Source organism: Trachypithecus francoisi, unplaced genomic scaffold (assembly GCF_009764315.1).
Source record: "Trachypithecus francoisi isolate TF-2019V2 unplaced genomic scaffold, Tfra_2.0 Lachesis_group13, whole genome shotgun sequence".
Lineage (NCBI taxonomy): Eukaryota > Metazoa > Chordata > Mammalia > Primates > Cercopithecidae > Trachypithecus > Trachypithecus francoisi.
Window position 1 is genome coordinate 98,148,622 of NW_022681458.1, and position 25,934 is coordinate 98,174,555.

The 25,934-nt window shown below is 35.9% G+C and overlaps 1 long non-coding RNA gene across 1 annotated transcript in view; it reads right to left on the reverse strand.

Annotated features, from left to right (window-relative positions):
* LOC117095037 overlaps window positions 1-25,934 on the reverse strand; it is a 45,602-nt gene that overhangs the window by 7,410 nt on the left and 12,258 nt on the right. The window contains exon 2 of the long non-coding RNA XR_004441781.1: window positions 2,978-3,055. This is a non-coding gene — a long non-coding RNA (uncharacterized LOC117095037). The remainder of the gene's footprint in view (window positions 1-2,977; window positions 3,056-25,934) is intronic.

The window sequence follows — 25,934 nt, forward strand, 5'->3', positions numbered from 1 at the left end:
CTAGACTTCTCCTTCCTAGACTTTTCAAGAGCATTGGCTTTAGCTATGGGCCTACTTAATTGGCTATGTTTGAATTTTACAAACCTCCGATCTCACACCATTTTAGAGGGTTCATCAACACATTCATATATGTAGCTATCATAAAAACAGATGTTTACTTAAAATAACACAATTCTTAAATTTTTCTAAGTGTTCTTTGCTGTCATTATTATTTGGCCTGGAATCACTAACCATAGAATATACCATAATTATTCTTCCCTCTTTTCCCTTTCCACTTAAATAGTTTAAAAATCATATTGGCTTTTTTTGTTTTTCTCATTTCTTGAAATACTCAACCAATTGGCATAGCCCTTTCTTTTCTTTCTTTCTTTTTTTTTTTTTTTTTCTGTGTCACCTTTTAATACAGGTTTTCATCACCTCTGCAAAAGAGATTTTTTTTCTCCCCAGTGAAAAAGATGGATTGGTAAGTGGCCCTACAGCCTATAAACTGTTTCCTTTTAATTCAGGCCCGAGCAGTTTGGCCTGGCTCGCATTCAGGTAGTATATAACTTGTCTGAACTCCTTCTAAAGGGCCTCCTGCTTGTATATTTATGCTGAGCACTTGGGTGAGCCTTGAAACAGCCTCTCTACAGAGTGATGGGATGTTTGCTCACCTCCAGACCACATTGTAATGAAGCATGCCCCTTGCTTTTAAAATCCTGAGGTTCTGACCTCTCCAGGTGAGGCTTTCCCTGGAAATGGCCCCCTGAGGTTACTCCCAACTGCACAGTTTATGTGTGGGACACCAGTAACTATGTTCACTCTTAAGGGTTTTCTTTCTCTTTACATTGTCAGCTGCTTTCATGTTCCAACATAAAGGCCCACACAGGAAGTATTAGAAGAGATTTCTAGACCTCCTAAAGCTAAACCTGGTAAAGCTTTCCTTTAACATTCAAATACTCAAAGGAACTTTGTGTAAATTACAAATTTTGCAATGGTGTATCCATTTGAAGAAGAGTGGTATAATATGCAAAATAACAAATAATTTTTTTCATCATAAATGTCATTGCCAAGAACAGGAACTGATGTTACTTGGCTTTGATCTTTGTTTTCTTCCCCTTCTTCCACTGCTTAATTCAATTATGTATCCCTCCTTTACATAATGCAAGCACTACTCCTCCAACTCCTCCTTAATTACAGACTATTCAGGGATCCTGGATGTCCTGAGATAGAGCCAGTATATTTTGGTATTGTTTTATTCAAACCTCTACCAGGTACTGCATGTTCAAGACAATTTTCTTTTAAGTGCACCCCCCACACACCAAAATCAGACTACATAGATAATAGCTCATTCAGTAATCAGTAGATTATGAAGTGGTTGAAATGTATTTGAAAATTAATGGATAGACTGAGACAAAGAGGCTACTTAGATTCCTTTGATGAGATGATACAGCAACTTACATCTAACCTAACTGTATGCTACTCCCTCTTACCCAACTAACTATGCAATTGCAAATTTTATGAAAATATTTCAAACTATATTTATATTATGGCCCTGTCAAATACAGTTTTTAAATAATTTTGGCCCAGGATTGAAGATTTAAAAGAAAAGTGAAAACTTCTCTGTCCTTTATATGTTACCTTTCTACCTAACACTTGGACTACCATCAATTATTCTGCTCATTTTGGGGGGAAAAGTGAGAAAAGTTATGGAAGGATAATATTTGTAAAAGGAGATAGCAACATGTCATGATAGACTTTACAGCATGTTTCTGTGCTAAGCCTACTACATAGCAAACTAAACTCAAGAGAGTCCTGTCCTCTACCATCTGTGACTGGAAAAAGAAGATAGGAACAAACAAAACAGCATTAAGCAAGGATTCGTAAATGTAGTTAGATATCTAAAAATGATAGTTGTGAAAAGGTATCTTTTCATCACAGTTTAGTGGGATGAACTGCAATCTCTCTTTTAAAGTATTATGTAAAAAGAATTTGAATGGTGATGATGAAGTATGACTTTAGGGAGTCAAACAAAGTCTTGTCTGAGAGAGAAACACCAGAGGATGAGCAGGTCAAGATCCCTCTTCCCTCCAGCACAGTGAGTCGACTTCATATTACCATTCTCTGATTAGCAATCTTTTTTATTTTTCTTTCCTTGGTTCAAAACATTTCCATAAGTTGCAATTATTTCCCACAGTGCCAAATATATCTTCATTGACAAAGGTGATTATTAGGTATTAAAGTCTAATCTCATAAGAAATTTGTGAATGTTAAGCCTCTTTCTTAACTAGTCAAGAGCAAATCCCTCCTTCTCACAACTTTTCATGCTAATGTTGCATGTTATCACCTGCATGTCAGGAGAAAATTCTTTAGGCAAAGATGTTCCCTTCAGAAGAGAACAAGGGCAGTTACCCTGCACTAAATATATCGTGATGGACTTTGATCTTTCCAGTCTCTTCAGATATCTTTTATTTTTACCCAGAAAAAGTTGTCCATATGTTCAATTGTAGAGATGAAAATATTAATTTAAACCAAAAGCATATTGCAGGAAAAGCAATCTAATTACAAAAAGCCATTTACACAGAAAAAGTATACTTTCAAATAAAGTAGTGAAAAGGTCACCACAAATCTTTATAGGCTAACAAAATGGAATCAAATACATAATGTTAAAAATGTACAGAAACAGTTTCTGCAGAGGACTAACACTGATCTCTGTCATTGATGCCTCGAGTAGATCAAGAGAAAAATAGAGACCATTTGAAAATTAACTAATATAGTTAAATTAACAAATATACTTTCAACTGGGTGCAGTGGCTCATGCCTATAATCTCAGCACTTTGGGAGACCAAGGTAAATGGATTGCTTGCACCCAGGAGTTTGAGAGCAGCCAAACAACATGGCAAAATCCTATATCTACAAAAAATGCAAACAATTAGTTGAGCACGGTAATGCACATCTGTAGTCCCAGCAACTTGGGAGGCCAACATAAGTGGATTACCTAATCCTGAGAGGTTGAAGCTGCTGTGAGCCACGATCATGCTGCTGCACACTCCAGCCTGGGTGACAGAGGAAGACCCTGTCTCAAAAAATAAATAAATAAATAAATAAATAAAATAAACTTAAATTTAAAAAATATACTTTCACTATAAACTCTACAAAGAATATAGAATATATCATATTTATAAAACATGCAGAAAAAAATAGGCATGTACAGTTTCAGAAAATATTTTAGTATATCGCAAAGCAGAAATTATGTAGGGTACGCTATCTGACTAACATAAAATAATATAAGAAATAATAATAAAAGGCTAAAGAAACAAAACAAGCAAAAACTCTAACCATTAGAAAAGTTGCTATAATTTTTCTAAATAACTTTGTTCAGACCAAAAAGAGATAAAAGTTAACAGTTAAAGATAATTTAGAAAATAATGAAAATTAGTATATTACATTTTAACTTTCATGAGATGTAGCCAAGGTAGTATGAAGAGACAAAATCACAGCCTTGTAATATTTTTACAATTAAATAAGAAAAAAATTGAAAATAAACCAAGAGTTCAATTCAAGAAGTTAGAAAAAGAAAACACACTTAAGGGAAATAGAAGAAAGATAATAGTGAAGATAAAAGCAGAAAATGATTTATTATAAAAGAAAAAGATAATAGAAATATTAAGTAAGTTCAAGAATTATAAAAGAAGAGAAGAATTTCCTGCAAATAAAATCCAGAGAGAAACAATTATGGAAATTATAATGATAAATACCTGTGATGTATTGTGTACTTTTTCTGTAGCAGACACTATACTTAAGCTTTGCCTATTACTTCAGTTAATCCTTAAAACAAAACTCTAAAGTGTTTATTTCTGTTCTTTTTATAAATGTGGTCACTGAAGTTGGGGGTTTCACTTGCTATTATAGCAAGGCTTCTTATGTATCAGTGATGGAATTTCAAGAGTAATCCTCTCACCTTTACTCCAAAACCTGTGCTCCTAACAACTACACAATTTTTAACAAAAACATTTGATAAAGATGGCCACAGAAGGTTAAAATGCCTAATTCTAATTAGTTTGCTAAGTTGGATGAATTGGGCAATTTCCTGATAAAATATACATTTATCAATTGTACCAAGTTTAGGCAATCCATATATACAAGTAAATATTGAATTAATTGGATATGTTACAAAAAAATTATCTCCAAACATGGCTCTAAAGCCAAAATGGTATTTTAACTAATGAGTTTTGTTTTCAAGTTTTCAAAGAACAAAATTTCCAGCCTTATATTACTTATTCTAGGATCTGAAAATAATAAACAGTAGTTTTTAAATTAAATTAAATTAAAATTTTACTTATTTATTCTTTGAGACAGGGTGGTTCTTTGTTGCCCAGGCTGGAGTGCAGTGGTGCAATCATGGCACACTGCAGCCTCAACCTCCTGAGCTCAATCGATTATCTCACCTTAGCCTCCCAAGTAGCTGGGGCTGTGGGTATGTGCCCCCAAGCCCAGCTAATTTTTGTGTTTTTGGTAAAGATGGAGTTTCGCCATGTTTCCCAGGCTGGCCTCAGACTCCTGGACTCAACCCATCTGCCCAACTTAGCCTCAAAGTGCTGGGATTACAGGCTTCAACAACCCGCCTGGCTAGTTTTTTAATTTTAAAAATTAAATATGTGGTATCAAAATTTGATAAGGAAAACAAGAAAATAAGGAAATTATGCATTTATCTCAGTTACATAGTTGTGAAATCACCAAATACCAGCACTGTTATGAAGACATCTGATTGGATAAAATGAAATCCCATTACTCATTAACCATGATATAGAAGAGTTCTTAAATCATTTATCAGCCTCACCTTATTGTGAAATTACTACAGATATTCTCATTAAATTTAGGAACAAGGGAAGAATTCTCATCATCATCATCATTGCATAATAATGTTAGGAAGGCCCTGGCTAACTAAACAGCCAGTGAAACCATTTATAAAAAACAAACAACATTTGGAAAGTAGGAGATAAAACTATCTCTATGACTAGACCACACCGGAAACAAAATACATAACTTACAAACTCAAAATTCATGAGTGCTGATGAAATGATCCAACGCAACAGAAAAATTATACAGTCTTTAGTTTCTTATATACTATAAATAACCAATTTGTTGGAGCAAACTCCCACCTGCATCTAAGTGTGCCTAAGAGCAGAAAAGAAGGACTAGATCGCTGCAAGTGGAAACCCCTGTGGCACGCTGCTGACAGGCTGAAATTTCCATGACATCACTATTATTCACAAACAAAATGTTATTGTGGTCCTACTAGGCACCAGGATCTGTCCAGATGTAGAGAAAATAGCGTTGAAAAGATCTGGAAGATATCATTGTAATAGAGCTGATAATTGATTGGGATGAGTGGAACAAAGAATCATAAAAATGAAAAGTAAATAAACTGAAAACGGAGTGAAAGTTGCTATTATGAATAAAATGGACTAATGAGATGGAGAGACTCAGGGGGTACTTCAGGTTGGGAATTCAGAGTCCTTCCTCAACAGGTGACATTTAACCTGAGAATTGAACGATGAGAGCCAGATAGGTGATCAGGTTGAAGAGAATTCCAGATAGAATCTTTTATTTTGACTTAAAACTTTGTTTAACTTTTATGTTGGATTTTATAATACATGCATGCTTCTTTCAATGTAAATACACTGTGGACTTTTCCTCCGAGATTAATGTCATATTCATTGAGAAGTCCATTCAGACAGCCTTCTCCATTTAGTCACTTTGACTTCAGTTTATTTGGACACTTCTTATAAACTAGCTGTTAGACGTTGTTCTCCTCCTCTTAGCCAATCTCTTTTCCTCCTTTCCAATTCACTCATTAATATATGCAATATACTTTCTCATCTTATCTCTAACTCTCACCCCCATCTGAACTCATTACTGAAATGAACGATGGGGTGTCTCATTTGACATATTACTTGTTAATAAAAATTGTGATACCCAAGTGGCCTCAATAAATTGTGTTCATACAAATTAAGGTAATATCAAATTGGCTGTTTCAAAATGTTCTTTTTTACCCCTTATCATTCTGACACACACCCCTAAGAGGTATCATTTTTAAAAAACATAAGAATATTAAAATAATTTCATTTTAATTCTGGTAGTAAGATGGTAGCAGGTTATATCTGATTCTTCTCTCCTCTCTTGGACTCTAAGCAGTAAGGAAAACAGCAACAGCAAAATTCATGAACTCCATTTCCAGTGAAATTGCAAGACAAATTTCAAATTGTGTAAGTGTTGATTAAAGCAGCTGAGGCTAACAAAGCCTTTCAGAAATCCCTGTGGAAAGAGGCAACAGAAGCAGCAGTAGACTATGAAAAATGGGGTGATGTATTGGGGGGTATAACTGGTGGCAGGAAATCCTAGCAAATGCCAGAAAAAACTGTACACCTTCTATATAGGAACTCTGTATTCTTTGGTGATAGTGGCCATGAAGACACTACAGAGCATGGGAATGAATGTAAAAGCACTGATGGAGTGGATTAGGTTCTGAGGGAAGCATGGGCTACAGGAGGGGTTCATACTAAGAAAACGTTCATCAGCAGACAGTCAAGTCTCTAAGAGTTTTTAGGGTGTTTTCACTCAGCCATCTCATAGGGAGCCTAAGATAAAGAGTTAATCTTAAAGAGATTTGTAGGCATGGCTTTTCTCTAATGAAGTATAGTACTAATTGATAAATAAGAAACCAAAAACTGAGTCAGGAACAGGTGCTCATGCCTGTAATCCTGGCTACTCAGGAAGCTGAGGTGGGAGAATTGCTTGAGGCCACAAGTTCAAGACCAGTCTGGGCAATATGGCAAGACCCTGTTTCAAAAACATAAAAAAAAAAAAAAAAAAAAGAAAGAAAAGAAATAAAAACTTTGTAATTACATTGGGTTGGACTAAAATGGACAGAAATTGTACAAAATAAGACGGCTTTGAACCTTAAAACTTCTACAGATACACAGCTGGTTGAGAAAGCTATTAATATGTAGAGGCAAATATTGGTACTTTCTATTGGAAAAGAAAGGATAACTCAAAGGGAAGAATCAGGAAACCAGAGGGTATAGCCAAGACTCATGGAGAATCATTTTTAGGGAGCCAAACAAGCCCCTAAACCATGCTGGATTTCAGAAATTGCTGTGAACCTTAGTCAACTGAATTATTTGTTGTAATGACTCTATCTCTATCCCACCCCTGCACATTGTGGCAGGGAAAAGCAAGAGTGCATAGAGTACATGGACCTCATTTAGTTGACAAAATTCTGGACTGCTAGCTGATGCCATAAGAGAATGAAACTTTTGCAGACCTTGGGAGGAAATGAAAGTATTTTATATGTTAGAGAAAGTAAACAATTCATGGCCAGAAGATGGAAAGTGTAGATTAAAGATAGCCACAAATTATTTTCTAGCCTTCTCTTTCAAGTATAATTCCCCTCCACTTAAGTCAAGGCTGACCCTACTGGCTTCCTTACTGAATCAAATGCAAGTAAATTCAACTACTTCTGAGGCGGAGGCTAGGTCATAAGAAGCCCCTCAGAGCTCACCCAGTCTCCTTGTAATACCCCTATTTGAGCCATGAGCTGCCATATGGTAAGTCTGAATATCCTACTGAAGATACCACCTGGAAAGGCCCTGAGACCACAGGGAAGGAAGAGGGTCCCAGCTGAGCTTAACTTCTTGGCCCATCTCCACCAAGCCACCAACATATAAATTAAACTATTTTGAAATGTTTGGACCAGCCAAGCTAGCAGCTGAATACCAACAAGTGATACCAATTAACGAAATGTGGAGCAGAAGAATTGCCCAGCTGAGCCCTACCTGAATTCGTACTCCCTAAATTATGTGAGATATAACAAAATGTTGTTTTATGCCACTAAGTTTTAGGATCGCTTTTTAGGAATCAGTGGACAACAGAGCATCCATAGTAATGCATATAATAAATATGTAACTGCTATGTCATCTAAAAGAACAGGGGACTAAGGGTCTTACAACGAGATATAATTTTAAAGCTAATCACTGGAACACAAATACAAATCTTATAAAATATCAAAGTCCCAACAAGAAAAAAACAAAGAAAACAGACTAGAAAAAAGGCTTAAAATGCACACACACTAATACTTGCTATAAAATCTTGCAATGAACAAATGTTCCTGGACAGCAATTTGTCAATATGTAGCACAAATCTTAAATTTGACTATATATTTTGATCTGAGAATTACATCGGAAAAAAAAAACTTCTAAAATAAATTACAAGAAATGTATGTAAAATTTTATGTATAATGTTGTTTGCTGAATAATCATTTATAATAGTAGAAATTTGGAGTCATCATTACTACCCAACATATAAAATGATTTAATAAATTATGGATTATCATATAACAGAATAATGTGTAACCTCTGAAAAACATGTTTTTAAGAATGTTTAATAGCATGAAATCCATGCAAAGTATAATGTTAAGTGCAAAAGAGCAGAAAGGAAAACTATATGTAGAGGATTATGCAATTTTATAGGAAAATGAAGTGCCAATTAATATATAGGTACAGTTTTTTTAAAAATATAGAAAAAACTTAAACATCAGTAATGTCACCTATAGTTAATAGGAATACATTTTTATTTTATTCTATATATTTTAGGATACTCACTAATATTTCCATATATTTGTTAAAATTATAAAACTCTATTTTAAATAAGCAAAGAAGTAAATTGTCAAACTAAGGATCTGCCATCTTTCACAATGAAGCTTTCTACTCTCTCTTCTATAATTATGAGTTGGATTCCACAAAGAGTGATGGTTAAATCAGCTCAACCAACGTTGATACCCTAAGAAGACATATCTGGAGCAAAATTCTTAAGCATAATTCATTCTCTATATTTCTGGAATACTTATTATTCCTGAGGTGTCCACAGATGTCTGGTTAAAGAGGAATTGTCTAGTTATGTATTATTTTAGATGCCTTTTAGATTCTTCAAAATCAAAAGGCAGAACCTTATTCCTAGGGCCATCATCTAGCCAAGTGACATTTCCTACTAGATACTGAACTCTGAATACATTATAACCCCACACAACATGGAGATATCTTATCTCTGACAAACTGTGTTGTCTTTATTTAATTAACAGTCTCCTATAAATCCCTGATAATTTTAATACAATTTTCAGTACCCCAAAACATTTAAAAAAGGAAATATTTCTAAGCCACTACTCTTTCTTGGTTTTCTGTTACTGTTAACTCAGTTCCTTTTTGCACATAGAGTAGTCTGCAAGCTGAATTAATTTCAGGATGTTAAGTAACTGTCCAGTCTTTTTCATGCCATTGCCTCCTAGGATCATGAAATAGTTAAATCTCCTCCAAAGTCACCATCTAAGAGTACATACATGGCAGGAGCATCTGGCTCATTATTAGATTATGTGGGCACCAGTCAGCATAGAGCTCTGAGCAGACTAAGTAATAGCAGTGGAGGCATAGTTGTGGAAAAGCAACCCACAACTTGAATGGCCAGGACACAAAATTACTCTTTGGTCTTGGCACAGAGATAGGCACCACTTTCTTTTCTATGCAGCTCTTTTTACTTCAAAAGAAAAACATTCAGACTCATTAGTTTATATTACTTTCAATCAAGGATCTAAAAATATGAAAAATTGTAAATGCTGAGATATATTTTCTTCTCAGACCCTACCTTAGGTATTTCATTTTCTCATACCCTTTCATACTCTCCCACCCAAAAAGAAAAAAGAAAGTGCCTGGTATTTAACTGGACCTGTAGTCAAAAGATCCTAAGTACCACAAGAAAGACTACTCTTTTGATATTTTTGGCAAACACCAGGAGTGGATGTTCTAGAATTCTGGCCAAATTTTCCATCCAATTTTGCCGACTAACTTGTGAGGTTCTGGGCATTTGGAAAGAAACAGATAAGCAACTCAGCATCAGACTATTTAAAAAAAATAAAACCCAGACACTAAAGGTCTTCAGGCTCAACACAGGTGGTATTTTTACAGTGTGCACAGTCCTATTGCTTGGACTCCATTGAGAACTACTCCATTGAGTAGTTTCTCTTGAGTAGTCACTCAGAAGTGAATTGCAAGCATCAGTGGTTCCTCTTGCTAAAGAACAGACACTCTGCAGAATCAGAAGGGGATTTCTGGGTAACTTGGTGGGTCTAATAATCAATTCTCTAGCCACATCTAGACTCCACACAAGATGTTTGACAATTGGACGTTATGCATGCTTTGTTTGGGAACACAACTGTGAATACAACTTTAATTGTAATTGTAACTTGCAAGGCTTCAGGGTCTTTTCACTTGCGTGCTTTTCCCTCTACTGAATATTCTTCCTCCAAACATTTGCATGGCTCTTTGATCATATCATCAGAAGACCTCAATGACTACTCAATATAAAGATAAAAATCCTTCTCCCTCTTCTAACCCAAATAAGATTGACAGATGTAGGGGCCTGGGTGGCAGGAAGGGTGCCCAGTTATATTTGAATTTCAGATGAACAACAAATATGCCATTTTTTTTATATAAGAATGCTCCAAATAATGCTTTGGACACACTTACACTAAAAAGTTACTTGGATTTATTTGGAATTCAAATTTAACTGGGTATTCTGTATTTTATCTGGCAAGTCTAAACCCACCCCAATGTTCCCTTTTCTCCCCCTATTTTAGATTTTTCCACAGGATACAATGCCACCTGACTTATCACATATTTATTAGCTCTTTTATCTGTCTTCTGAGCTAGACTGAGGGTAGGGACACCATTGTATTCTAGCACCCAGAACAATGCCTAGCATGCAAAGATTTGTTGCATGAGCGGAATGAATGAGTGAATGAATGTTGATACACTACTATGTAGAGCTTGGGGATGTGGGCTGCTTGCTCTAGGAACATCCTCTTCCTCTGCTGCTCCATCCTGGCCAAAAAAGAGCAGGTTCTGAAGGCCTGGTTTGGCAGCTGTATGCTTCTCGGAAAATTCTGCTTAAGCCTCCTCATTGTTCAGGCTTCCTTACCAAGTCCTAGCTGGTCAGTTTCTTTTTCTCAAGTTTACCTGGTGCTTTATACAGAAACCAAGGAGGTAGAGTAATTTGGAGATTCTTAGTGGGCTGTGTTTTCAGAAGGAAAAACCTTGTTGGATAGCGAATGCCATTCTGAATTTGTTCAATGTCAGAGCAGAGCTCATGGAAAGTCATTGTTTATGTCTGACACAAATCTTTATTATGCAATTAAAAATGTTCTCAGTTACTCTAACTTACTTTTAATAAAAAGTTTAATGTGTTTTTATTTCTTCCAGGCAGTAGATAAAAAGATGTCATGCAATATTGATTTAAAATCCTAGCAAGTTTGCCCTTTTTCTTTTTTTTGAGACGGAGTCTCACTCTGTCGCCCAGGCTGGAGTGCAGTGGCGCAATCTCAGCTCACCGCAGACTCCGCCTCCCGGGTTCACGCCATTCTCCTGCCTCAGTCTCCCGAGTAGCTGGGACTACAGGCGCCCGCCACCGCGCCAGGCTAATTTTTTGTATGTTTAGTAGAGACAGGGTTTCATTGTGTTACCCAAGATAGTCTCGATCTCCTGACCTCATGATCCGCCTGCCTCGGCCTCCCAAAGTGCTGGGATTACAGGCGTGAGCCACCGTGCCCGGCAAGTTTGCTCTTTTTTCTTGCTTCTATTCATCACCAAGGGCTCTTCTCAAACTCACTGTATCTTTGAGTCCATAAATAACCTGATCTCCATCTCAACTCTGGAAATCTGATTTCATTTCTTCCTTTAAAGATAATATAAAAGCACCCCTTAACTTTTAGTTCAGCCATATATAAACTTCCATATTCTCCAAGCTTGTTTTTCTCTCTCTGAACATTCCTCATTGTATTATATTTATAATAAAAATATTGCAAAAATGTATTAAATAAGTATTGTATGCCAGGTATTTTCTATGCAGTTGATAAACTGTAACTAAGTCATTTTTTTCTTGAAGATAAATACACACCTTCATGGATTTTGTGTATGAGTATATATTAAGATTACTTTATGTCAGGAAATAAATTGCTATTCTTTTTATTTTTAGGAAAAATATTATCTTTCCATTACACATTAACAATGATAAGCAATGTAATATCTAATTGAAATTAGTGTTAACATGTATACATCAGATAAAAGTGTTCATGAACTCATCTTTAGGTATAACCTGAAAAAAAATCTGCCAAGCAAAAATCATAACATATGAAATTCTGTAGTTTAAAACATTAACTAGAAATAAGATTAAAATGATGAGAATATAAATGATTTCATAGTACTCAAGTTCATTTTATATTTAGGGAAATATAGGACATAGAATAAACATAAAAATCTGCTAAGGATGGTGTGATTTTTAAATTACAAAGTTTCAAGTTTCTCAAGTCCTAAATAATGACTAGCACTTTGAACTTAACAGTTACAATTTAAGATGCAAACAACAACTATTTGCCATAAATAACCCACTAATAATAAAGTTCTAGCTTAACCACTAAACTGAAAACTCGATTTTTTTGGGGGGGTGGGGGTTGGGGGACAGAGTCTTGCTCTGTCACCTAGGCTGCAGTTAAGTGGCTCAATCTCGGCTCACTGCAACCTCCACCTCCTAGGTTCAAGCAATTCTCCTGCCTCAGCCTCCTGAGTAGCTGAGACTACAGGTGTGCACCACCATGCTTGGCTAATGTTTTGTACTTTTAGTAGAGATGGGGTTTTGCCATGTTGGCCAGCCTGATCCTGAACTCCTGGCCTCAAATGATCCACCTCCCTCAGCCTCCCAAAGCGCTGGGATTACAGGCATGAGCCACCACACCTGGCCCAAACTCAACTATGTTTTTATGGCTTTACAGAGAGTTGGTTTTCCTGCCATGTATATTTCCCAGGTAGTTTGACCTTATCTCTATTCTCTAATATGTTTTATCTTGAAATTTCAACATGTCTTGCTTCTATTCATCACCAAGGGCTCTTCCCAAACTCACTGTATCTTTGAGTCCATAAATAACCTGATCTCCATCTCAACTCTGGAAATCTGATTTCACTTCTTCCTTTAAAGATAATATAAAAGCACCCCTTAACTTTTAGTTCAACCATTTATAAACTTCCATATTCTCCAAGCATGTTTTTCTCTCTCTGAACATTCCTCATTTTATTATATTTATAATAAAAATATTGCAAAAATGTATTAAATAATTATTGTATGCCAGGTATTTTCTATGCAGTTGATAAACTGTAACTAATTTATTCCTAACACAACCATCGAATGTAGGTGCTATTATTATTTCTTTTTTGCAGAAAAGTAGCAAGAGGCCCACAGAAACAGAGTAACTTAGAATTCAGCCTGAGAGTATAGTTCTAGGGCCCCGACTCTTACTCACTGAGCTCTAATGACTTCCATTCACTTAACATGTATGCTTCCCTACCTGACTGTGAAAGTCTAAAGTTCAGTGGCTCTTTATTCATAAGCCTTGTATCTCCAGTGCCAGGCATAGTTCCTGTATCACAGTAGGACTCCAGTGCCAGGCATGGTTCCTGTATCACAGTAGGAATTACATAGTCTTGCTAATTTGGAAGGACAGAAGGACAGAAGGAAGGAGGGAGGGAGGGAGGGGCGTTTAAAGCAACATATTGTACTTATTTAGACAACTCAGTTGGCATTTTACACTTTCAGCATCTTCTGAGACTGATCATTTATTGTACCAAAGACAAACAAAGAGAAAACAAACAAACCAAAACAAAACTCTCACCCACCCAAAGCAAACAAATGAACTTAAGTCCTTATTTAAGTATAACTCGTTTCTTCTAGACACTGAACGCAAGACACCTAGAGTTTAACACACTATGCTTTCAGCCAATCCATCACTTTTAAAATGTTTATTAAATACATATTGAGTCAGCCAGTTCACAGGGTGTTTGCCCTGTTCTGTTTTCTTTAATGAAAAAAAAAAAATCTTCTATCATACATAATTAATTTATTAATTATATTAACTGCTAATTGTCTGTCTTATCCTTTTGACATGTAAATTCCACAAAGGTACACTTCCTTGCCTTATTCCCTAATGTATTGTGGGCACCTACAACCGTGCCTGACATAAATTACACATTCAATAAACATTTATTAAATGAACGAATCAGTGTGAAAAGTTATAGAAGCTGAACAGATCATGGTGCATTTAGTAATGGAAAGGAATGAGCAGCATTTAGGGTCCCACTGGAGACATATGATGAAGAAAAATGTAGAATCAAGAGTCACTGAAAATGGTGGGTGATATTACCAATAACCAAATGGGGAATACAATAAAAGAGAAAAAGAGATTGGGAAAAAAAGTTGGGAGTTAATTTTGACCAGGTTTAATTTCAGTTCCATGCAGAATATCCAGGAGAATTCCAGTAGGCAACCAAAATGCCTCATTACCTCATTACTAGCAGGCAAAGGCCATAAGTATCAAATTATTCAAACCCTAATTATGAACATCAGTATTTGTGATTGAGTTTGTGGTACGTAATTCCTTGTGCCTCAGCTTTCTGCTGTGAAACTATAAATAGGTTGCACTATACAATTGAAAAAATAAGATCTATTCCTTAGAACTCAGTGTGTATGTACATTTATGTGTGTGTGTGTGTGTGTGTGTGTGGCTAATGTAAGATATTTTGAGTATAAACTGCTACTTAGTTTAATTAATAGGAAGATTGAAGGGAGCCAGTTGATGGCAGGTTTTTTTTTGTCCTATCCATTAAGATCATGTTCACTAATTTAGAGATAAAATAGAGAAAATGGAAAGACTTTCAAGAGAGAAAATATTGCTAAGACAGGATGCAGGAAATGAAGAGAATTTATAGAATAAAAACTACAATTGAAAATTGAAATTTTGGCAAGCAGTAAGGACAGTAGAAAGGGGCAAGAGCAGATGTACAGAGATCCTTTAAGGAACATAATAATGTCAGTGGTGTACAAATTGTATCATATTGATATTCTCAGAAAACATAAGGCAAGCGCATCAGAGTTCTCCAGGGAAACAGAACCAATAGGATATATATACCCTATGTTATATCAGGAGCTTTATTTTAAGGAATTGGCTCACAGGATTATAGAGGCTGGCAGGCCAGCAAGTCTGAAAGCCATAGGGCAGGCTGACAGGCTGGAAAGTCAGGCACAAGTTGCTGTTACCATCTTGAAGCAGAATGTCTTCTTCTTTGGAAAACTTCAGTTTTTGCTCTTAAGGGCCTTCACATGATTGGATGAGACCCAACCATGTTACGGATGGTAGTCTCCTTTACTTAAAGTCAACTGATTATAGATGTTACCCATGACCTGGCAACGCCTCACTCCATGTTTGCTTAAATAACTGGGTCCTATAGCCTCACCAAGCTGACAAATAAAATTAACTATCACAGCAAGATTATATCCAAAATTCAGGTTGAGTAAAAATACAAAAGATTCAGCTGTTCTAGTTCCCAGTGCATATCTTACTATTTATTGAAAAAGGTGGAGGAGGGAAGAATGTGAGAGAGAGGGTGAGTTTGTGTACAGAAGGCACTAGTTGAGGAGACAATGCGTAGTAAGAACATAAAGCAGAGAACAGTGGAAATCTAGAATATCACTGGGTCAGGAATCAGAGCACCTGGTTTCCTGCATTCCCCATTTGTTAGTTACTGTAATTTGATCACTAGTAACACAATTTATCTGACCCTAAATGGAAGTATCTATAACTGTTCCAAACACATCAAAAGATAATTTCTCAAGTCAAATTAGATGAGATGTGTGATTTTACAAAATAACATCTTTATATTTACACATATATTATTACCACTATCAAGACTATATAAGCAGAAGTCTAGGTTACTTCAGTAGAGATGGAGTTGAGTGAACATGTGAACTCAAGAGATATATTACATTCAACATTTAGAACAGATTTTCAGCAAATGACCATTTCTACAGTCACTAATGCTGCCCACTGTTCCCTCAGCTTTATTTATTGAAGCTGCATGATTAGAGATCACTGTTCTCATCACAAAGCACCAATATCCATTTTAAGTTAAAACTATGAGCTGAGTGAATATGCATTGCACCTACCAGGCTATGGTAATCAATATGGAATTAACATCTATAAGTTCAAATGAGACTTAGAGTTAGTCTCTGAGTGAAGATTTAGCAACCAAGATTGCTGAGTGTTTAATCAAAAGGTGATTCATAGTTTTAATCCTAGGTTATTAGTACTTCTTCTAGCTTTAGGAATGTTTTAGTAATCAAAATGTCAACATGGAAGACAAATAATTTGAAAGCCTTGAATTATTGCAGGTTCACAAATTATACAAGCAAACTACATTTAAGCATAATTAATAGCATATATAACATTGTGATTAATGAGCTGCAGGAACAGCAAGAAAAATACTTTCTTTTTTTCCCAATAAAAAGAGAAATATCTCTGTGTACATACTATTCACTTTAATGTACTTATGGATCATTACTATGAAAATAGGAAAAAAGTTTCCAAGCCCAAGTGAAGTGCACCAGCAATAGGGATTAAAATCCATACAAACCTGAAATAACACAAATAAAATCCAAGGTAAAATATATGAAAATACATATACTAGCCAGTAAGTAATTTTGCTTTTACCAGCAAAAGGATTATGTCTTCATAATAGTCCTTTAATAACTGAATGTCTAGTACATTTAAATATTTATTTATAGATTATCATCTGTTTGGTATAAAAGCTAGAAGATATCTGAGGTGGTATCTAAGAGTTGGAAGTCTTAATTAAAGTTTTATAACAGAATAAAGATAAAGCATTTCTAAAACCGAAATGTAAAATAATGAGGAAAACATTGCTTTAGAAAAATTTCAATTGTACTCAAAATTTCTGAAGTATTTTCACTGGGAATGAAGAGTAAAGTGAACTCCATGTACATATATTGATCCAATAGAAATCTTCCTTAACTTGAATTCTCCCAAAAAGCAGCCTCAGGAGAAGGAGGATTTGTGGATAGGCATTTTTATTTAGGGAAATTCCTCCAGGAAGCAACTAGCGATGGGCGCTGGAGAAAGCAAAACAGGAAAAGAGGAAAAGTATTATTGAACTGAATATGACTGTGGAAATGGGGGCTCAGTGCTATTGGAGATCCTCTGAGAAACCGTAGAGAATTCACCCCAGAATTGTCCTCCTGGGATCAGTCTAGAGGGCAGTATTTCATCATGGTTCAAACTTCCCACTCGTCAGAGGTTCTTAGAAGACATGGGTTCCCAACACTTCCAATGGGGCATATGCCCAGCCTTTTATTCTGCAGCTGCACAGAAGCCTGGGGCAAAAAGCAAAGGAAACAAGACAGCTGATGTCGGACATTGTCAGGCTCACCTGCTCCTGGCTGCAAGGCAGGGCAATGCCAATAGGTGATCTGCTAAAGGATGAGATCACACAGTGTCCCTAAGGGGTTGGCCTTCTTCAAATATCGCTGGCACAGCATAAAGCCAATCTGGATGGCAACATGTTTTTAGAAGAAGCTTTTTTCAGAGAGATCTGCCCCAACATTTTAGCATAGTTAGGCAAATAGATTCATGGAACTTTGGATCCAGAAGTTATCTTGGAATACTTCTGGTCAAGACACAGGCTTTTATGTATTAGGAAAGAGAGGCCCTAGATATTTTAAAACTGAATGATCTGGAGCAGGATGAAACCTAAGGTTTTGTGTGTGTGTGTGGTTGTGTGTGTTTTCCTAATCCAGAGTTTCTCTCTTTTTATTGCATATTTGAGATTCATTTGTGTGGTTCTCCACAATTATTGAAAGGCTTCTGGATACTTTTGCAGGCACTATGCTATATGCTGGGGCCACAGTGGTAGAAACCAGACAAGGTTCCTGCCATGAAAGAAAACATGGGGAGGGGAAGGGGGAAAGAGAGAAAGAAGAAAGGAAAGCAAATTTATAGTTACAACTGATGTTAAGTGCTTTGAAGGAAAAATCCATGGTGTTAATTTGTGACACAATTACCTAATAATCACTGAACAAGTCTTACTCATTTGATTCCACTACCAATTTCTGTTTATCTGTCTCATTAGAATAATGTCATTAGTTTTTTTAATTTTAGTTTTTGTTTTGTTTTGTTTGTTTTTTAGCATATGCAAGTCCTTCTAACAATGCCTTCAAAGAAACAAAAAAGGTAAATCGGTTTTGCCTCAGGATAGCAGAGCCTGTAATACATTTTATTTTCATTTTCCTCCATCTTGTAACATCTCTTTCCTCCAGTTTTATACTATTATACTTTCTTCTTTTCCTCCCACCCCCTTGACAATTGGTTTTGTTTTTCAACATTTGCTTCTTCTTCATCATTTCAACATTGCATTTTCCTGGACAGGTTGTGTCGCTTTTTTCTTCTCCTTCTCTCTTTTTCTTAGGCAGCCTTATTCATTCCCCATGACTAACCATACACAAAGTTTCACCGTTGTATATCTGTGGATATACACTGGATACTTTCACTTGGATATTTCAAAAGGAATAGGTCAAAATGAAACACACAGTTCCCTTCTATCCTGGCCTTCTTCCTCAGCAACCCTCTCTTTCCCCATTGAAGGGCATCTCAGGACACCAACGTAGAAGTCAGTTGCCAGGGGCATTCTGCACATGCCTTCTCTTAAACTCCTCCATATCCATTCCATAATAAGTAAACATTTATTGACACCGTTCGTTTCTTTTCTTTCCTCTACCAACATCCCAGTCCAAGCTCTCATCCTCTCTGTCTTGGACTACTGCAGCAACCTCCTATCAAAGGTAGCCATTCACATTCAATGTGGTTTTCCATACCATAGCCAGATTGCTCTTTCCGAAGTGAAAATTCTAGCTGTGTTCACCACTTGTGTCTTTTCTCCCTTCTCCTGAGTAAAACGTCAGTGACTTCCACTGCATTCAGGTGAAGGCCAAATTCCTTCAAGTGGCCACAAGACACTACCTAGTCTGGCATAGGGAAGCTAAGAATATACTCAACTTTGTTTAACAGTGTTTGGTTATAATCTAGTCAAAACAAACATTCTCACATAAAAGACATAATGCATGGATTCCTAGAGGTCTTGTCACAATTATAAATATGAGTAAGCAAATTTTTTATCTTTTTCAAAAGATCAAATCTCTCCAACAACTTCTGGTTTCAGTATTTGTTTCTCTGAAACCAGAAGGCAAAAAGAAACCCATTAGTAGCCACATGCTCAGAATATTCAATGGTATTAATTAAATTCTATTTAAATGTAAAGTAAAATAATCACAACAATCCTAGAGCCATAATTATTGAAGACTAAGGTTCTGGTTGTTGCAGACCTGTAGAACCTGAGAGTAAAGTGTTGTGGGGAGAGATGAGGAAAGGAAAGAAAAAGGAAAAGTTTTAGAAAGAAAAAAACAAGGTAATGAATAATCCAGTCAAGATTTCAATCCACTAGCAGCATTGGATATACCAGATCTTGATGGCAACATTGGACAAGGTTCCCCTCCAGAGATAAGGTCCTTCCCATGTCCTGAAAAAGGGAAAGACTAGGAGCCCAGTTCATTCACTATCTTCTTAATTTTTCACAAAGCCTGTCCACAGAGTGACAATTTGTAGGTCATGGTAAAAGTTGCCATTGGGCTTGGCACGGTGGCTCATGCCTGTAACCCCAGCACTTTGGGAGGCCGAGGTGGAGAGATGACTTGAGGTCAGGAATTCAAGACCAGCCTAGCCAACACGGTGAAAACCTGTTTCTACTAAAATACATACATACACACACACACACACCACACACACACACACACACACATATATATATATATATTATATATATATATATATATATATATATTTTACCCCAGTGTGGTGGTGCGCAGCTGCAGTCCTAGCTACTCGGGAAGCTGAGGCAGAAGAGTCTCTTGAACCCAGGAGGTGGAGGTTGTAGTGAGCCAAGATCATACCACTGTACTCCAGCCTGAGTGACAGAGCAAGGCTCTGTCTTGAAAATAAAAATTAAAAGAAAATTTAATTAAAAATAAAAAATAAAATTTGCTGTTGTACTCCTGAAATAATAAGACTCTTATAGACATTAAAATGAAAGAAAGAAATATAAGAAGGAAAGGAACATGCCTTATTTAAAAAAAAAAAAAATCTGCATACACCTAAAATACATGCCTCAAAAAAGATTGCTTTCTTCCTAGCTTTTCTCTTTCAAAATTTCAAAGGCAGGACAAGTTCCCATAACAATAAGAAATAGTTTTTTAAAAAACTACAATATAAATATGTATTTTGTGGTCTATGCTAAAATCTGCTTTTTGAGTCATGCTTCATGGTGACTGCTTTAGAAATGTCAGTCCACAACAGACTCAAACTTTATCACTCAAACTTTCCTCTATTGCACAAGACTGAAGTGGCATTTGTAGATCCATTTTTATTTCTTTTACTAAACTACTGCTGATTGCTTCTACAATTTAAAAATTCCAATTATGAATGAATATTTAGTATCTTTTTCCCTTTTCAGTGATCAATGTGAAAAAAATACAAAATTTAAAACAAACAATATGGACTTTTCTCAACACCAAGAAGAAGTCTCCAGAATTATCTTTAACATATAAACATCAATAGAAAGATCTAGAAAGATAATTCTGTTGATCTACTTAGGGTGAAGTGAAGACATTAATTATTTTAGAAATGACAAATCATCTTGATTGATTTCCTCAACCAATTAAATTTATTAGCTAACTTTCCCATATTCCACCTGAATCTCTCTCTAGAACAAAAACTTTTAACTAAATAAAGGAACTATCAAAAAGAAAAGTGAGAATATGCTGCGTTCATAAGTACTTAATACATGTTGACTGGCTATAGTTTTATCTGTTGTGTGTTCTATATGTATTGTGTGTTTTCAAAGTTGCATTTTACATTATTGAATGAAGGTTGGCTTGAATGACTAGGGAAGAATGTATCAGTTAGATCCAGAGTAAAGCAAACAGTGTCATCCATCAATAGATGATCTATTGGAAATGGACCTCTCCATTTTGCTACTATCTATAATATTTTGATTCATTCTAATTATTCACATTGCCCACATATTAGCACAAGCGCGTGCGCGCACACACACACACACACACACACAAACACATATGCACCAATGTTTAAGAAACTTCCAGGTCTATCTCTATGGAATCATTGAGTAGAATAGGAATATTCTCCTCTGTTAATCTGTATGTCCTCTACAGTTGGAAGTATATATTAAGTCTAGGTTTTAATTCCCAGAATTGAATTCTTTTTTCTTGCATGGGTGAAAACACGTAGATTAGTGACTCTTGAGCACGTATGCACACAAATACACGTACACACTTCTATGACCACAGAAGAGAGAATCTCTGGAGTTACCTCCCTTCGGCAACACACTTTTCCTCTCTATTTAGGTCAATGAAAACTACATTCAGGTACAACAGCCTAGGGAGCAGGAATTTTTAGCAGGTAATTGTTATTGAAATAGAGAGTTTTAGAGAGCACCTCAAAAAAGAATCAAAGATGAATTTACCTGAAATCTTTGCTTTGAGCCAAGAATAAAATAAAAACCTTACAGCATCCTTTTTAAAAAAGAAAATTACTTTATTACAAATACTCAGAACTAAGAACAAAGTTTTCATGAGTCTTGTGTTCTTCATCATAACCTTGTGTACCTTGTAGAGTTATACTTAAAAAGAATTTTTAACTACTCTGAGTTCATCAGTTTGCCAGAAATTCTACATTAATCTAAATGATGATTTTTCTCTTAACAGATTATTCAAATCTCACTCAGATCAACAATGGTTAAAAAACAAAAGGCTCACTGTATATTACCTAATTCTAATTTTGCATTATGGATGGATGAAGTAATACCTAGTAGTAACAAGAATTGCTTTAGGCATTTACTATGTTATTATTCATTTATTAAATAAATATTTATTGAGCACTATGTTTCAGGCAATGGTACAAGTTGCTGAGCATAGAGTGATGAACACAAAAATGACACTGCCTTCAAAAGAGCTTGTATTTTAGCAGGAGAGATGAGTATTAAATGAATAACTGCACAAATAATTGTGGTAGGGTGATAATTTGAAATGTGAATTCATATATTTTCTATATATTTTCTTGGACTTTATTTATTTAGCCAATTAATATCCTCTATGCTTTTGCCTCAGGAAAGGAATATGCCACAACTTAAATTAAAAAAAAAAAATTCAAACAAACAAGTCTATTCTTAGCTTAGTCCTCAAAAGGAAGCAAAGAAATAAACCTTAGGTTGTATAAAATGTATTCATTAACGAGTTAGAACCAAGCTATCATATTTCAAGATAAAGGATACAATTTCCTGGAGGATGATAGGTTACATGGTGAGTGAGTCCTGAAGAAAGATTTCTGGCTATCTGCTTCCTTTTCTACCCAGTCAGGTTCAGGCAAGGGAAAAACAGAAATCTTAGATTGGCTAGAAATCTGAATGTGAGGAGACCAGTGCGCCTTTCCCACATGGAGACTTGGGGGTGGGGGCAGCAGGCTGCAGGCTGTCAGGCCTGGTGGATCTGACTTGGCTCAGAGAGTGTTTGCATCTCATGACAGTAGCATAATGCCCATGTGCTTAAGCGTAGCCAAAAATATGACAAAAGGCCTCTCAGAGATTCCTGTGACCGCGGCAGACCATGAGACTGGCAGAATTTTGCTCAGAGATGCAAGAGGGGTCCTGGAAAAGAAGAGAAAAAGAGAAAACCACCAGTCCCGAGAACTGGTTTGGCAGGCAGGATCCAGAAGCAGCCCGTGTGGACTAGTGGGTGAAGACCAGGATACCAGACATCTCAGAGATTCCCATTCAGGCTGTGACCTTGACACTTGATGTCCTTGCCTGAAGCCTTGGCTCTGCGTGAGCCCCTTGGTGCTTTGACATATCCCGTTTTGAGTAACTGTTGACCCGCTTTCCCTCCCCCTTACACATCCTTCCCACCCACCTAGGACTAACCAAAGAAAAGGATGCAGGGTCTTGTTCTTTTCTCAGGGACCCACCAATTTGAAATATTCAATGTTTATTTTCCAACTTTCTGCACACCTCCCCAGGCTGAGAAGGTTTTATCTAATAGCAATAAGGCAGCTTGGCTCTGAATTTATTGGTTAGTTTTTCAAATGTTTTGTCTATGCCCTGAGTTATTTCTACTTCCCCGGAAAAATAGGCTTTCAAAACTCAAAAGCTAAGACTTTAACAATTTTTACTTAGCACTTCACCATGTTATTACTTTCCTGAATTTTAGGGGAAGAACTAAGGGTACAAGGATATAAAAGGGAATGTATCAGCTAACATTTCAAAACCTTAACCCACTACATAATTATTTACGTGTAGTTGTAACAAGCCTTGAAAGAAAATACAGAATTCACAAAGAGTAGAAATTAGGATGAAGCAAATATAGTATATGAATGAAGGAATGAAAGAGGGAATAAGAGAGAAAATAAGGAAGAAGGTATATATTTGTGTTCAAATATGTGTGTCGGTGGGGGCTCAAAAAAACTAACATTAAGTAAATAACAGAATTTATAATACACCGAAGTTATCTGAGACAGATCTTAGTACTTAAAGAAAGACATGAAAAATGCCATAAAAGTGCTCTGTTGTGACATCAGAATTGATTTGTATTTATTTTTAAGCACTGAAATTTTAAGACGCGTATTAGCTATTCATATCACCATACAAAGACAACATTTTAATTACAATTAGCAAAATTGCTAAATCCTAGAAAAGACAGCATCCCTTCTAAAATCTGAACACTCCCACAAAGAAAATATCCTTCTCTGTCCCAATTCCAACCCTCTCCCATGGTCCTTACTCCAAAGCTCAGTTAGTGTCTTGGTCACAGAATATACAGGAAAAGGTTTTATGTAGATAAATGAAATCAATAATATTTCACTCATTTACCAAGTTCATAAGGTATTCACGCAACAGAAACAGAATGCCCAAGAAGGAAACACCAAATAGTCCTGCTCAATTTGTGTAAATAGATGACATTTTAGAAGGCAAAATCTTGACTATTTTCAGATGACAAATTATTTGGAAGGTTCTTAAAAAAATAAGCTGGCAATGCTCACATATTTCAACTTTAAAATGAAAGAAATCTCTGAACTTTCCTTCTTTAGCAATAAACTCCCTTAACCCCTTCGCCTCCACACCATAACAGCAACAACAAAAGAGTATGGGTTAAGATTCTTTGTATTTATGCACACACCCCTCTTTGCCTAGAGCCAAGTTGAAATTGAAACCCGCACTCTGAATTTACCCTTCAGATCTCATTAATCAAGTTTAATACTTGCATTTTTCTCTTTAGATCACATTTTCTCATGATAAAAATGGGTAGTTGTGGCTTAGAAAATGGGAAAACTGGACCAACTATGAACTAGAGCAAAGTTGAAGACAACTCTAAATATTCTGAGTATGTTCCGTGATTCCATGAGCTTTCCTGACAACTGGTCATTCTAGCCTCACCGCATCCTGTGGTATAATGTCACATACCCAAAGACCATGATGCAACATGGCATGACTTCAGGGATAGGAGTTTCCATTTAAAAACAATACATAAATTGTTTTTCCAAGCAAGTCCAATTATTTAACAGGGTATTGGCCCTGAAAAAGAGTTGTGAGTTTATTAAAGATATTTAGGGTGCTGGTTCTGTGAAACTTAGCTGCATGTGGCTATTGGATCACTTATCCATTTTCCCTGCCATGTAAGAAGAAAACATCTCAAAATATAACTATTAGTTGGCTTTGTGGTGTTGGGTTAGTGTGCCAGTCTGAGGTTAGAGCAGAGATGGGATCCCAAGCCCTGGGCTTTGTATTATATAGTATTGTATTTTTGATGTTGTACTTAAGGGTCAATTACTGTTTCCATTATAAACTCTGTTTTTCAAGGGTTTATAGCTCACCAATTTTCATTTTGGTATGCAAGCTGTATGAATATACAGGTTTTAAAAATAGCTTAAATTGGGCAGTGCCATTTTTAGATATAAGGCAGTAAAATACACTTTTCATTGGTTTCAGTTTGTTTTCAATGTTTCCAATCTAAAAATTTATTCTTTCTTAAAATGCAAAAATGCACATTTTTCATGCTTTTTCATAACAACTTTGCATAGGGGAACTGATAAAGGGAGAAACAAATATGTCAAATGAAACTTCCAAAAAGAAAACAAAAATTATCTTTTGTGAAAATTTGTAGGTAAATATCACTTTAGTCAATGTTCTCAAAAATCAATAAACTAATCAATCAGTATTCCCTGAGCATGGGCACCATTTTGTGCTCAATACTGTGGTCAGTACTGTGAGGAATAGCTCCTGTCCTCAATGTGCTTGAAATCCTAGTTCGTGGGATCCTTATGAGAAACAAAATGATATAGCTGGAGCTCTGGACTTCTTTAATCCTTCTTAAGGAGACAACACTAGTAGGTTCTAACTATGAAGACATCAATATTAAGCATAACAGCACTGTATATTAAGGCATTAAAGGTAAATCATTAGCCAAGACCTTAAGAGGCGAAGGCAAAGGCACTTAAAGAGTTCTGCAACTTATTGTTGTCCTACAAAAAGAGGAAAGAATTCCAGTGTATAGACAAATGCCCAGATACAGAAATGTATCCATCAATGGTCTTGCAAGCTTTAAAACTCCTACCCTGACCATCAGAATTAGCAAATCCCTACCTAAGAGTGAATTGTTTTCCCTACAATTCTGAATTTTTCAAATCATAAAACAAATTAAATTTTGTTTTATTGCATACTAAAATTCTCAAAAGAGTTGTCTACCTTATTTCTACTCTCTCACTCAACTCTCACTCTTCGCTTATTCTTTTCTGGTTTCTAACGCTACTGGTTTCCAGCACTCTACTCGCACCGCACTTACCTAAGTTACTGATAACCTTCTTGTTGCTATTGCCAATGAATAAGTCTTTTATC